Source organism: Octodon degus, unplaced genomic scaffold (genome assembly GCF_000260255.1).
Source record: "Octodon degus isolate 3935 unplaced genomic scaffold, OctDeg1.0 scaffold00063, whole genome shotgun sequence".
NCBI lineage: Eukaryota > Metazoa > Chordata > Mammalia > Rodentia > Octodontidae > Octodon > Octodon degus.
The window spans coordinates 6220642-6235426 of NW_004524639.1; the positions used below are offsets into that span (position 1 = coordinate 6220642).

The 14785-nt window shown below is 37.1% G+C and overlaps 1 pseudogene; it reads right to left on the bottom strand.

The window, feature by feature from the left end:
* Nucleotides 1–2268: 2268 nt before the first annotated feature.
* On the bottom strand, nucleotides 2269–3755 carry LOC101581544 (annotated as a pseudogene).
* Nucleotides 3756–14785: the final 11030 nt, after the last annotated feature.

Sequence of the window (14785 nt, forward strand, 5' to 3'; positions counted from 1 at the left end):
TAAAGAAAGATTCACATTGAATCTTGCAAACTATCTTTCCAAAGCATATAGGACTCTTCTCAACTCATTCTAAGAGGCCAGCATTACCCTTCTACAAATAAATAAATATGGCAAAGATAATACAAAGAAAAAAAACTAGAAAACATTACTTAGGATGCACTTAGATACAAAAGCCCTCAACAAAATATTTGCAAACTGAATCTGGCAACATAACAAGAAAAAACTTAAGCACCAATAACAAGTGAGGTGTATCTAAGTATGTAAGACTAGTTAAATATTTATTTATTTATTTATTTGAAGAACTGGGGATTGAACTCAGGCCCTTGCGCTTGCCAGGGCAGTGCTTATTCCACTCAGCCATCTCCCCGGCCCCAAGTTCAATATTTTAAAATGAAATAACACAATTCACCATATCAACAAATGAAAAAAGAGAAATCACATGGTTGTATCAAGTAATGAAAAGTATTTGACCATACCTCATACCTGCGCATAAAAATAACTATTAGAATAACAGCAATAGAAGGAAATTAACCTATAGATCACCTAAGAAGAAAACTGATATTTACTTCGTTAAATATAATTCATCTTAACTTCTCAAATCCATTAGTGTTTTACAACTCAATACAAAATGAGCACTTTGATAAAGAAAATTTATTTTTAAAAAACTTATGATTAACATAATAGGGATGAAAATTTAGATGTTTCCTTCTAAAATTGAAAACAAGAAAAGAATGTGGTGCTCACTACTTTTACTTAACCTAGTCCTATTGAAAGTTATAACCACTGCATTAAGGCAAGCAAATGGAATGAAAGACTGGAAAGGAAAAAATAAAACTGCATCTTTTCCCTATCCACAGATGGCATGGCGATCTAGGCAGTCAACAGAAAAGAATCTATTTTTTTTTATTTTTTAGAACTAATAGTTAAGGCAATAAAGTCTCAGAATACAAGATCACCAGAAGAGCATCTGTTGCATTTCTACATACTAAAATGAAAATATGGAAATTGAAATTTTAAACATAACATTATTTTCAATTGCTCCAAGGCAAAGGAGTACTTACATATGCTGTTAACAAAAATTGCACAGGATCTGTATGCTGAAAATAATAGAATGCTAACAAAGGATATTTTAATTGAAAAGTTAGACTGTGTTTGTGGATTATAAAACATAGCACAATAAAAATGTCATTTCTGCCCCAAGATGATTTATAGGCTCACCCCAATTTCTATAGGATCATCTATAGGAAGTTTTGTAGGTACATATAAGCTTAGATGGAAAGCAGCAGGTTCTAGAGTAGCTAAAACAATTTCATCAAAGTAAAACTAAAGTAAAAAGAATTGCCCTACCAATATTAAAGGTTACTTCATACCTATAATAATACTGTTCCTTATTGACAAAAGTATAAACATGTAGATAGATCAATGCAACACAGAGAACACAGAAGCAGACCTATATGAATATACCCCAACAGATTTTTGACAAAGTTGCCCAAATATTTCATTGGAAAAAGCATAAGCTTTCAATAAATAGTACCATTGGATATTCGTAGACAAAATAAGTAAACCTCAATTTAAACCTCATACCTTATTTTAAAAATTCAAAACGGATCATGTACTTAAATGTAGAAGATGAACCTAGAAAAAAAAATTTAGAAGTCGAAGAAAATCTTCAGAGTCTATAGTTAGGCAAAGATTTATTTATTTATTTATTTATTTTTATAGAAATGTACCATTTTATTACAAAGAGTCTCACAAAAAAATGAAAGTTTCTCAAAAAAGGAAGCTGGACTACCAACCTCCACTTGCAGAGCTGGGGAAGACAGGGCAGTGTGAGCTGCCTAGCTCGTTTGGGGCCAGTGTGAAGGTGTGAGAAAAGAACCGATATAAAAACTGTAGATGTTACTGTAGGAGCCCGAACAACACGAGAACCTGGAGATGCAGCCACCTCTTCCTGAACACTTAACACTAAACAGGCCCTCAGCACATCAGAATTTCATCTTACAGCTGCATCGCTTCCATCCAGATCTGAACCTTTATGACTTAAAACTAAGACTTGGGGAGGGGTGGGGAGCATGATGGCTGCTAGAAAACTTCCCCCAGCATAGCTGCCCTGGGCTCAAGGGTCCTGGCTCCTCTCTAGTCCCTGGGGACATTTCTATTTAATATATTTTAATATAAATATACAGAGAAATAGAAAATATAAAATCTGAGGGGTTAGAGGGGAACAAAGTAGGGAACATGGCAAGAAGCTGAGCTGGAGAGGGCTACTTAGGCCAACTTGACCTCCTCTTTGACCCCTTTGGCTTCTGGCTTCTCCTCCTTGGTCTTCTCCTGTTCTGTCACCACTCTCTTCTGGTTCTTTCTCTTTCTGCTGTTTTGACTTTTTTGGTTTTCTTGAAGTTGTAAGAGTTCTTGCGGACACCTTCACCCTCATCTGAGTCAGAGAACACTTCCTCCCAAGCAATGCGTTTGTCAGAAGAACAGATTGAGATATGCTTGTCAGGGTCTTCTTCATCCTCATCACCACTCTCCTTGGGAATGGTGTCCTCAGGAATTGCCTGCATTTGAACCCCAGGTGCATGGGGCAGCATTCTCAGGTTTTCAAAGAGCCACTGTTTGATCTTCTGCAGGTACTCATTAGTGTTCTGGTTAGTCATATTGGAAGGAATGATGTGAAGCTTGAAATCTTGTCCAAAGTATTCAGAGTAGTCATTGTATGGGAGTTCATTAGGGATCTCTGTGTCTAGGGCCACAGCTGTTTCATATGTCCAGCACCGGGCAACATTACAAATGGTGTAACCACCTCCTCCCAGCATCAGCATAGACAGGTTGAAGCTTTTGACAAATTCCACATGCTTGGCATACCCTTTGATGGTTAGATTGAAGCAACCCAGCCGATCCCCAGAGAAGGAGTCTGAGCCACACTGTAAGACCACCGCACTAGGCTGGAATACCTCCATTACTTTGGAAATGACCTCCTTGAAAATTGCCTCATAGGACTCACCATCAATCCCATGTCAGAATAGGTAGTTAAGACCATAATACTTGTCTTTGCCAGCCTCAATATCCCATAGGTCCCCAGTTCCTGGGAAGTACTCTCTATATTTTTGAAAGGATCCAGTCATGACCCAATCTGTGGTATAGAAGGCCTATTCCACACCATTGCTATGGTGAATATCAATGTCAATATACAGCACTCTCTGGTGGTACTTTAGCAGTTCCAGGATGGCCAAAACGATATCATTGGTGTAACAGAACCCAGATGCGTCGGACTTCTTTGCGTGGTGCAGGAACCCAACCCAATTCACAGCGATGTCTGTCTGCTGCTTATTAAGATTCACAGTACTTTCTACAGAGCCACCAGTGGACAACTGACAGAACTCAAACAGGTCAACATTGGACAGTCCTCACCAACGTTGAATCTGTGCATCTGCTTGCTGTACTCGGACATGTTATCTGGATGGATGAAGTGCAAGAGCTTAATGTAGTCATAATTGTGGTACTTGGTCAACTCCTCAGCATTGGCCTTGTGAGGGTGATAGATTTCCATCGTTTGATAGAGGCCATAGTTGAGCCGCAGATTGTGTCATGTGGATTTGGTGAGGCTTCATTGGATGGCCTTGTCCACGATAGTAATTTCCAACATCCCCGTCATAGTAGTAACAGACTTTCCTCCTGGTGCCCTGACTCTGCACTGTCTTGCTGCCTCCAGTCCCTCCTGTCAGTCGGTCTGGCAAAGATTTATTAAATGACATCAATCCATGAAAAGAAAAAAACATACAATTTCATCAAAATTTTTTACTTTTTGCTACACAAAGGAGCCTATTAAACAGATGAAACAAAAAACTGTATAGTGGGAGAAAATATTTGCAAAATATATTTGACAAAGGGCAATACTTCATGTAGAAGAAATTCAAATATCAGCAGTTAAAAATAGCTAACAATGGGCAAAGACATTATGTTATTTCACAGAGGATGAGATACAGATGGCAAAAAGTACATGAAAAGATATTCAATATTATTATCCAGTTTTATTTAATCCAAATAAAACCACAATGTAATATTACTACAAAGCAAAAATATTACTACAGAGCCAAAAATATTTAAATAATTACAGCATCGAATGCTGGCAAGAATATAGAAAAATAACATTCATGCATTACTGGTACAAATGTAAAATTGTATGGCTACTGGAGAAAACATTTTAGTAGTTCCTCAACAGGTTAAGTAAAGTTCTCTTATGTCCCACTGTTATAAGCAGCAGACTGTCTGTGTATTATTCCTGTACTCTTTACTTCACAGCAGACCAGGGCCAGTCAACAAGTCCATCATCACCCAGATCAAATTTGTACAGGTCCTATTATTGTAAATGTAGCACAGAGAAGATTAGTAGCTGTTAAGATTCTGCATACTTTGTATACCCTGCAAAACTGCACCCAATATCTGTTAGCCATAGTAAGATAAACCATGGGGCTATGAAAACCCCAAGCCACTGTTACCCTTCAGAGTACTCTGAGCCAGAGACACACTGCCATGCTCCTGAGGGGCACCACCTGGATACTTAAACTCTTCAAATTCCACTCTCCCATAGGAGTCTCTGCCCTCCTTGCCTTAACAATAAAAATGGAGGCACTTGAACACAGAGGAAATATGGTGTGCTGATGAAAATCAATGATGTCCTTGGTGTAGTTGTTTAGTTCACAGGTATCAGCATGTGTAGTTAGTCAGGGTGAGAATTCCACCAATTAACTGCTAGTTTCAAAAACCTGCTGAAACCCAAAAGCTACCACTCTTTTTGCATAGGTCCTGCCTTACTTTGGTCTTAACCATCCAGCAGAAAAGTATAAAAACGAAGTATAAAAAGTAAAGCCATGCTGTTATGTTGAGCTGTAGGGGGCTCAGGTCAACAATTTCTGACATTGCCAGTTAAGTGGAAGACCCAATACTATTATGGGCTACTGGACTCTTTTAGAATGTTTTGCTGAGTTTACACACTTATAATATTCAAATAATGGAACTTAACAAAAAAAAAGATATACAGATGAATGTCCATTTTGTATCTGTGTATTCAAAGTGATTAGGATAGATATATGGTTACATTCTCTTAATGAATAGAGTGATTTGTTCTAATGGTGTTTGTAAATAGGATATCATGTCAGCATCTTGTACAGCAGTTAACCACTAGGAAGAATGTATGCAATGTGTTAATTATTGAAACTGTCCTAACAATTTGATTTGAAACTGCCTCATTGCTATTTGTTTATCAATAAAATTATGGGGAAAAATAAATTTCATTTTAAGATGAAAGCAAAAAAAAAAAAAAAAAACATGCTGAAGATTCTCAGGATCATTGCCTTACCCATCTTGTGCATATAAATGTATAACTTTGCCCCTGTCATGTTTCCTAGCTTTTCTCCTTGCCCTCTCTTCATTGTTTGACCCTTAAGTTCTCCCTTTCCATTTAGTTGTGTTATACCTTTCAATTTTTATTGCTTGTCATTTTAATTTATTCTTGCCCACGCTAGAATTTCATGTACACAGGAAAAATGTATTTTGTATCTGGCTTCCTTTTCTTAGTTACATTTTTTTCAATGACCTTTCACTTCTTAAAACTTAGAATCCATGATTATTTTTAAATGTAATGTGTCTTCTATGTAATGTCTTTTTTCCCCTTTGGATATCTACTTTTGTTTTGTTTTCTTTATGCTAGTTTTCAGAAATTTGACAGGACATGCCTTAATATGGTTTTCTTTGCACCATTTTTCAATACATTGATCTTGGTTCTGTGTTTATAGCATCTGTGTTTATAGCATTCTATGAAATATATATATATATATATATATATATATATATATATTTCTGCCTGCTTGCTACTGGCTTCCATTTTGTGTGTATGTGTGTCTGTGTCTGTGTGTGTCTGTGTGTTTATGTAGCTGTAATTGCATAGTCAGAGTACTGTGTTTTTCTTAAAAATTATTAAAAGTTTTTATTATTCTTCAATAAAAAATCAATGATGAAGGCAGAGATTGGGCTGAGCACAGCTTCAAACCAAGGATTGGTGGTCATGACCCAGAACCAGAATAGAAAAAGAAGTGGTCTAACTGGAGACCCAGAGGGAGCTGACATCTCTGTTTTGTGTACCAAACCTCCCGGTCTGTGAACCCCAAATTTCTCTTGTTTAAGTTACCTAATTATTGGTGCTTTGACACAGCAGTTCTGTGAAACAGAAACACCCTGGAATGTCAGTCAGCAATAAAAGCAATGAACTATTGATAAACACAACTTAAAGAATGATATTTAGTTTTTAAAAACCCAAACCCAAAAGTTTACACACTGTAAAATCCTATCTATATAGTATTTTTGAAATGACAAGATTTCAATTTCAGAAGGTAGTTTAGAATCTAAGGAAGGGACATAGGGATTCTTCCAGGAGAACTGAAGGTGTGGTAGAAAAGAGCAAAATAAGGGATCCTTGGAGAAATATTCTGCATCTTGACTGTGGCATTGGGTATTTGAGCCTACATATGTATAAAATCATATAGAAAGTAATATATACACAAGTATAAGTAAAACAAAGGAAGTCCAAATCAAGTCAATGAATTATGTCAATATCCTACTATAGTTTTACAAATTCTTACCATTTGAGGAACAGACCCAAGTATCAATGGACCTCCCTGAGTTATTTCTGAAACTTGCATGTGAATCTACAAATATCTTATTTAGAATCTGGATTAAAATAAACCATCAATTGGATGTTGAGTTAAACAAATTTTAAAGGACAAGGGTAGAAACAGAGAAACATTAGGGTTAAAATAATAAAGAACGAAACAGTTGGTTCTGGATATATAGCGTTTTGAAGGAAGAACTAACAGAATTTACCAACCAATGCATACAGGGTGTAGAAAAAGATAGCTGTGAGAATATTAAAATTTTAAGATGGAGAAAACTTCAGGTTGAGAGAGTTTGGAAACATGGGGGGGATTAAGATAGCAAATCTTGGGGACTGGTTGAGATCATTGAGAAAATAATCATAGGTAGAGAAAAAGGGAAAAACAAGAACTGAGACTTTAAAGAGGTTTCTCAAAGGATCTCAGAGAGGTATCTCAAAAAATTTGCTACTCAACTATGATAGCATATAACATCTATGTATGTAGACTTACATACTACATGTAGTAAGGAGTCTGAAACCTACATGCTGCAGATTATTGGGCCTGAATATCTTGGGTATGGGGGTATGGGTCTTAGGATTTGAGTTCTGAGCCACCTAAGGAGCCCTTCCACAAACAAAGAGCAGGTGCAAAGCAATTGCTTTTACATGCAAAGGGATCCTTGTGGTGGTAGAGCTTGCTGTGTAAATAATGTGAAAATCCCTTCATTCTGCCACTTAAACTCCTCATTGTTCCACTAGGAGTTTGGCTGTTTCCCCTAGGTCCAGCCTGTCAAGCTTGTGGTTGATTCAGACCGCAGGAGATGTAGGTCTGGCTGTACCTTCGCCATCAGGCTACTTTACCCCATCTGTTGTCTGTTTCTTAATTCTCTGCACTGGTATGAGAATTCCCTTCTGGGAACCCAATTAGGGCAAGCTCACCAAGCAAAACTGATGTGCTCTCTGTATGAAGTTAACCAGGCAATGTTTAACATGTTGATTTTGAGTCTTGAAGCAATAAATGGTGTTCCCATAATACCTGTCATTCTTGAACCACACCAGAGGGGGTGAAGGAAAGAGGGAGGACAAGAGAGAGGATTGGAACACTTTGGGACATAGCTGCCACCTACAACTGTGTCCTCCCTGGAAAATCAATGAAAGCCAAAGACAAGAGCTCAGTTTCTAAGGCCCCTGGTGAGTCAGTAATGTCTCTAAGCCAATTAGTTACTCAAAGGGTGAGAAGGTTGCTCAGTCTGGAGAAATGAAGCATGAAGAGGGCTGGATGGAAACAGGAGCTGTTTTCAGTTGTGATGAGCATGGCTGTCACTGTTGGTAACATGAGAATAGGGAGAAAACTGTTTTTCTGCATTGTGGCTTCAAAGTTCAAACCTATGTCAGGAAATTATGAGAGGCAAAGGAATTGGGCATGGATGGAAAACAGACCTCTTCATGGCTACATCCTGGGTGGTATCAGCTTGCATCCCTATCACTGGGGTAGGTAGCCAAACTTTATGTAGCATGCCACAATATCCTTTCAACCTCCCTTGACCTTACATCCTTTGGCAAAATTCGACCTGCTCAATTCTACACAGCAGACCTCCTCTTCACCCTGCCCAATACTGGACTTCTCTGGTCTCTAGAACCAGATGTTGCCCAATCTCAGGAAGGTAATAAAGGAGGCAGTCCCTCTCTGAAGGACACTCAGGCTTTGGAAGAGAAAAATAGAAAGGCGTTTTTTAAGGTTCTTAGATGTGTAGATTAATGTTTTAGTCAAATGGAAAATATTCAGCTACATCCTACTGGTTATTGGAATGTCCTTTGCACCCCTTTCCATTCCCTCTCATGAAACTCTCATTATGTATACACTGAAACACTTGATGATATTCCACTGATCTCTACAGCTTTGTTCATTTTTTAAAATCTATCCTATATATCAGACTAAGTAATCTTCTAAACAAAAAAGGGGATATAAATGAAGGACTACTTTGTATCTGTATATACAAAATAGTTAGGGTAGATATACAGCTGCTTTCTCTTAGTTCAGTGAGAGAAAAGGTTTGTACTAATAGCATTTGGACAGGATATCTTGTTTGCATCTTATACTATGAATAACTACTATGAAGACAACAATATGCAATGTATTGATTATCGTAACTGTCCTACTAACCTGTTTTGAAACTATTTCATTGCTATTTGCTTCTCAATAAAATTAATTAAAAAATACGAATCTTGATTGATCTGCCTTTAAATTTGTGCTTTTTCTGCCAGCTTAAATCTACTGCTGTGTTCTACTTACTTTTTAATTTTTGTGTTTATACTTTTCAATTCCAGAAATTCTACTGTGTTGTTTTTATAATAGCTATTGTTTTACTGATACCCTCTACTGTGTGAAAATATTATCTTCACACTTTCCTTTGATTCTTCAAGTGTGATTTTTTTTTTATTTTAGGGAAGGGTCTACAGAGTGTTCAGGGTCTCACTACTAGATCAGCCTCGTAGTGATCCACCTGTTTACAGCCTCCCAAGAGCTGGGAGTACAGGTACGTGCCACCATGCCCAGTCTCAGCGCACCCTGGGGGCGGGCCCGGCATGGCAGGCCCAGGGATAAAACCCATGGCCCCTGCGCCTGCTTTCAGGCACTTTAATCTGTTGAGCTATTTAGCCAGCCCTTCAAATGTGATTTTCTATAGTTCTTTGTGCACATATATAATTGTTACATTGATGTCTCTGTCACCTAAGATCAACATCTGAGACAGTTCCTATTGAGTTTCTTTGTATAGGGGTCACACATTTCTGTATTTTTTTGTACACTTTTTCATTGTAAGTGGAACTTTTTTTTAAATGTAGTAACTGTAGATATCAATCCCTTTGTAGGGCTCTGGAGTCTAGTTTTTTTAAGTCTGTTGTTGAACTTGATCATTCACTTTTTAGTGACGTTGCTGAGCTAATTCTGTGATTTACAATAAGCTACTTAACCTGCAATACATAGCTTCAGAGGTCCCTGCTGAGATCATTTTTCTTTGCTTCTATTTTTAAGACTGATTTCTCTTAGGTCAACCGAGCTTCCTGGTTAGCTAACAACTGACCATAACTTACACATTACATCCCCACAGCTAGTAAAGTTCTCACCCTTTTTCCTTTAGATCTGTGTGTGATTTGGAAGCTATTTTTTTTCCACAGAGTTCAAAGGAAAGCTATTCATCCAATAATTAGTATTTTTGAAGTACATTATTTATTCCTAGAAAATGAATCCTTAAAAATGGAAATACTTCTTTCCTTCATCTCTGATCTCACGAGAGATAAATGTGATTTTAGTAGGGCTCTCATATACTCACTCTCTTCCTGCTCTGTTAAACTTAGAGCTTGCTTCCTCTCTCTATTGACATCACTAAGCAGTTACCTCCTCCTATTGCTAGCACCGCGATTTTTTTAGAACTTTCAGCAATTTCTTTGAACATGAATCCCCCCACTTTTACATCTGGATAGAGTATCTTCCCTGCTAGTCTTTGCAGCTTGCTCCACTTGGCTGCAGCTGTAGATGTGGAGCCACTTGCCTCTCTGTGAAACCCCTGACTAAGGTGCTACAGCCTGCCATTTTTCTTACAAGTTTTAATCAGATTTGTTGAATAAATGTCTATGGATTTTTTATTCCTCTGAAAATATTTTAAAAGGATTTTGTTGTTGTTGTTGTTGTTGTTGTTCTTAATTTTGACCATTTAACAGATACCTCTCTGGAAGATAACATTCTTTGAACTCCTCACACAAGAGAAAGGATTGTGCAAATGTTTCTTTTAGGCCTGAGATGAAGACCATACCTGCAGGTGATTGAGAACCACTACTAAGATTTGGTAAGTAGCTGGATGAGAAAGTGACAGCCCCTATCATTAATAGCTTGGATCAATAGAGAAGCAGACAAAGAAAATTCAGCCATGAGGCCAGTAAAATATATGTGCTATCACCCTTCTGGAACTGAGTTTAGGCTTATTTTATCTTCATAGGATATCACAAAAGTCTCTGTTTGCACAGCCAACAACAGACATAATCCAGGAAATTTGCTTAGCATCTGCCCTCCAGGAAGCACGATGCCTTCTTTGTGCCCACTTCCCACCTTTACCAAAGTATGTGAGTATATATTCTGACACATTGCTGGCCAGAACTGAAAAGATAAAAAACACTTGTTGCTTCCTACCCTGATACTGTTTTGTTTAGGAAGGATGAGAGAAAAGTCAGACACCAGAAAATAAAAGGACAACTCCAAGTTGCACAGAGAAGGTAGGAAAAGAAATGTGGTAAGGCAAAATAGGAGCTAGAACAGAACTCAGATAAGTGTTTAGATCTGACTTGGACTCATAACTTTGTGACCTTGACCAAGACTTTTAAGCTCTCAATTTCCTCATCTTGGGTTCAACTGGAAAATGAGATTATTGATGCTGGCTCCATAGGGTTCCTGAGATAATTGGACAGTCTGTCCCCTGCTTACTTCCTAGACCTATCTCACAACTAACACTGGTTCTCACTCAATATACTAAAACCACAGTGATTTCTTTCTGTTTCTCAAATATGTGAAATGATTGCCTGGCTTGGTGTCTTTTGTGCATTAGATTCCCTCCATCTCAATTGAATCCTCACCAGCTTTTCAAGAGGCTGATTTTCATTTATTTATTTATTTATTTATTTATTTATTTATTGTGGAAGCGAGGATTGAACTCAGGCCCTTGAGCTTGCCAGGCAAGCATTTATTTTACTGAGCCATCTCCCCAGCCCCTCCCTCACCTTTTTATAACAACTCAAATATCACCTATGCATGGTGGCCTACCATGACAAGTCAATTTCAAAGAAAATCAAACAAAACAGTCCCTCACTGCTTTCCACTCCATTTCCTATATCTTATTTTTTTCTCTTATAGCATTTATCAATACTTGAACATAAAGTCAATATAGTTGAGTGGGATAGTGCCAGACTGCCTTGATTTGAATCTTGGCTTTATCACTTCTTAGCTTTGTGATTGGGGCAAGTTTTTTTTAACTACTCTGAACTTCAGTTTTCTTACCTGTAAAACAGAAACAAAAATATTGTCTGTGGGGCAGGGGAGATGGCTCAGTGGAATAAGCACTTCCCTGGCAAGTGCAAGGGCCTGAGTTCAATCCCTGGTTCTGACAAAAAAAATTGTCTGATTCACAGAGTTGTGAGGACTAAAATGAATAGCTGCAAGGTGCTCAGCACACTGTCTGGCACATGGTAAGACTGCTACTTGGCCCAAGTGATTGTGGTGCCAGCACTGAAGGTGACCTTCCAGTGATCCTCGTGGTATTCACACAGGGTTTAGTCTGTGTGATAAAGCAGAAGTAGTGGTATGCCATTTTTGAGATAAGGTTAATGTTACCTTGAGCACTCTCATCTGAGCTCCCTGTCTCTTTTGGGTAATTGATCTGAGAATAAGAACCTAGTTATCATGTCAGATAGCCCCATATGGAAGCCTATGAGTTAAAACAAAAGGAAGGGGGCTGGGGAGATGGCGCAGTGGAATAAGCGCTTCCCTGGCAAGCGCAAGGGCCTGAGTTCATCCCCAGTTCCGCCAAAAAAAAAAGGAAAGACCTCTGACAGTCACATGGTTGAGCTTGGCAGCAAATTCTCCATCTTTCATTGCTTTACTGCAACCTCGTGAGAGATCCTGAAGCAGCTAGCTAAGTTTCTGCTACTTTCCTGGCCCTTGAAAACTGTTTTTGAGATAATATTTTCTATTTTACACCACTACTGTTTAAAACAATGTGTTATGCATCAATAGATAACTAATGTATCTATTAAAATATCTAGTGGGTTTACCTAGTATTATCATAATCTCATGATATTATCATCGTTTTCATTTGCTCTATCCAAAATCTCAATAGCAACATGATAATATACAAAGGATCTAGAAGTGCATGAAAAAGTACTCAAAATCACTAACCTTCAGATAAATACAAATTGAAATCACGACTTATCTTCTTTCCGCAGTAGGAATAGCTAATATCAAAATTATTAAAGATAACAAATGCTAGCAAGGATTTGGAGAAAACTCTTGCATACTGTTGGTAAGAACATAATTACTGTAACCACTATAAAACACTGATTCTTTAAAAAATAAAATCATACCTACCATCTTATCCAGCAATCTCAGTATGTTGAAAAAACATCTGCACTCCCATAGTTATTGCATCACTCCCACAACAGCTAAGCAACAGAAAAAATCCTAAGTTCCCTCAACTGATAAATGGAAAGAAAACTCATCAATAGAATACTATTCAGCAAAAAAAGAATTAAATCCTGTCATTTGTGATGACATCAATGAAACCTGCAGGATGTAATGCTAAGTAAAGTAAGCCAGATATGGCCATTGAGAGTAAAATAATAATTGCCAGAGGCTGGAGAAATTGTAGGAGCGAGGGAGGAAAGATGGATACTAGGTTGCATTGAGACAGGAGCAAGAAACTCCTGACTATTGTTGTACATTGTAATAATTGTAGCTAGCGATGTTGCACTGCACATTTCAAAATGTTAGAAGAAAATAAAGAGAATTTGTCACCAGGAGACCAAAGCAATATTTTAAAGTTTTCTAAACAGAAAAGAAATGATAAAGTAAAATCTGGGAATATCAGGAAGGAAAAAGAATATGAAAGCCAAAATGTGAGTAAATGTAATAGATATTTCTTATTCGCTTAAGTTTTTAAATTACGTGTGACTTGGAGGAAAAATTATGACATTGTTTGATATGATTCTAAATATATATGGAATATTTAAAGCCATTATGTCATAAATTGGGAAGGACTTGAGGATGTAAATGGAGACAAGTTTTCTATACTTAAAAGAATAAGATGTAGACTATGATGATAGATTTTTACAGTTAATTCTCATTCACAGTAGGTATGGTCCATAAATTTACCTTGAACACTGAATTAGTGAATGCTGAAACATTGCTTTACTATAATAAATTTATATATCTATATCTATATCTATGTAGCTCTTCCTATATAGTGTTCTCTAGTTTTTACTTTCTGAAAGTATTAGTAATTTTGCATTTATGTTTGTGACAGGCATTTACAATTATTCTTTCTTTATAATGCCTTTATCATATTCTGATAAAATATTATGCTCACCTTATAAAACAAGTTGCTAAATCTGTCATGTTTTTCTTTTCTCAGGACAAGTTTGTGTTGGATTTCCTAATTAAGTATTTAGAACACTGCACCAATACTTTCATCTCACTAGTACTTTTTTCTGCAAAAAAACCTTTTTTGGTTTGTTTTATTTTGTTTTGGTTTATTTATTTGGTACAGGGTCTCACTATGCAGCTTGGAGTCACAGTGATACTCCTGTCTCAGCCTCACCAGCACTGGAATTGCAGGCATATGCCAACCACGCCCAGTTTCAATGGCCAGCTCAGTTGTGGGGCCGGCAGCGCTTGTACCAGGGATAGAACCAGGATCCTTGTGCTTGCCAGGCAGGCACTTAGACCGCTGAGCTGTCTCTCTTGCCCAAAAAATCTTTTAGTAATGTTTTCGTATTTACTTATTAAGTAAGGATATCTTTCACGTTTTCAATTTTTCCGCTGTTGGTTTTTGTAAATTATGTGCTTAAATGAATTTTTATCATAGAAATTTCCAGCTATTGGTATATTTTTATATCTTATTTTTAATACCCATAGAGTGTGTAGTGATTATCTCCACTTTTACTGGTGAAATTGATAGTAATTTGTTCATTTTATTTGCTTACTCTGTCTTCTTAGTTAAATGTATAGATTATCAGTTTTTATTTCATTTATTTATTCATTTGTTTATTTGGCACTGGGGATTGAACTTTGGACCTTTGTAGTCACCTTATAAATTTTCTCATGTCCCCTTATGCTTATCACCTCTCTTCCCACCGAAGGAAACCATGCTTCTGTATATTATTATGAGAATTATGTGATTTTATTACAGTTTAGTTGTGCATTCTATTTTTCATATCCGTTTAAAATGTTGCCAATGTTTAGCTACTTTGGACCAACTTTCAATGAGCAGATTTGTTTAAGATGTTTTTGGGGCCATAAACCTTTCTTTCTTTTGGGAATTAGTCAGGAGTGGAGTTACTAGACTATAAAGTAGGTATATGTGATAGTTAGTT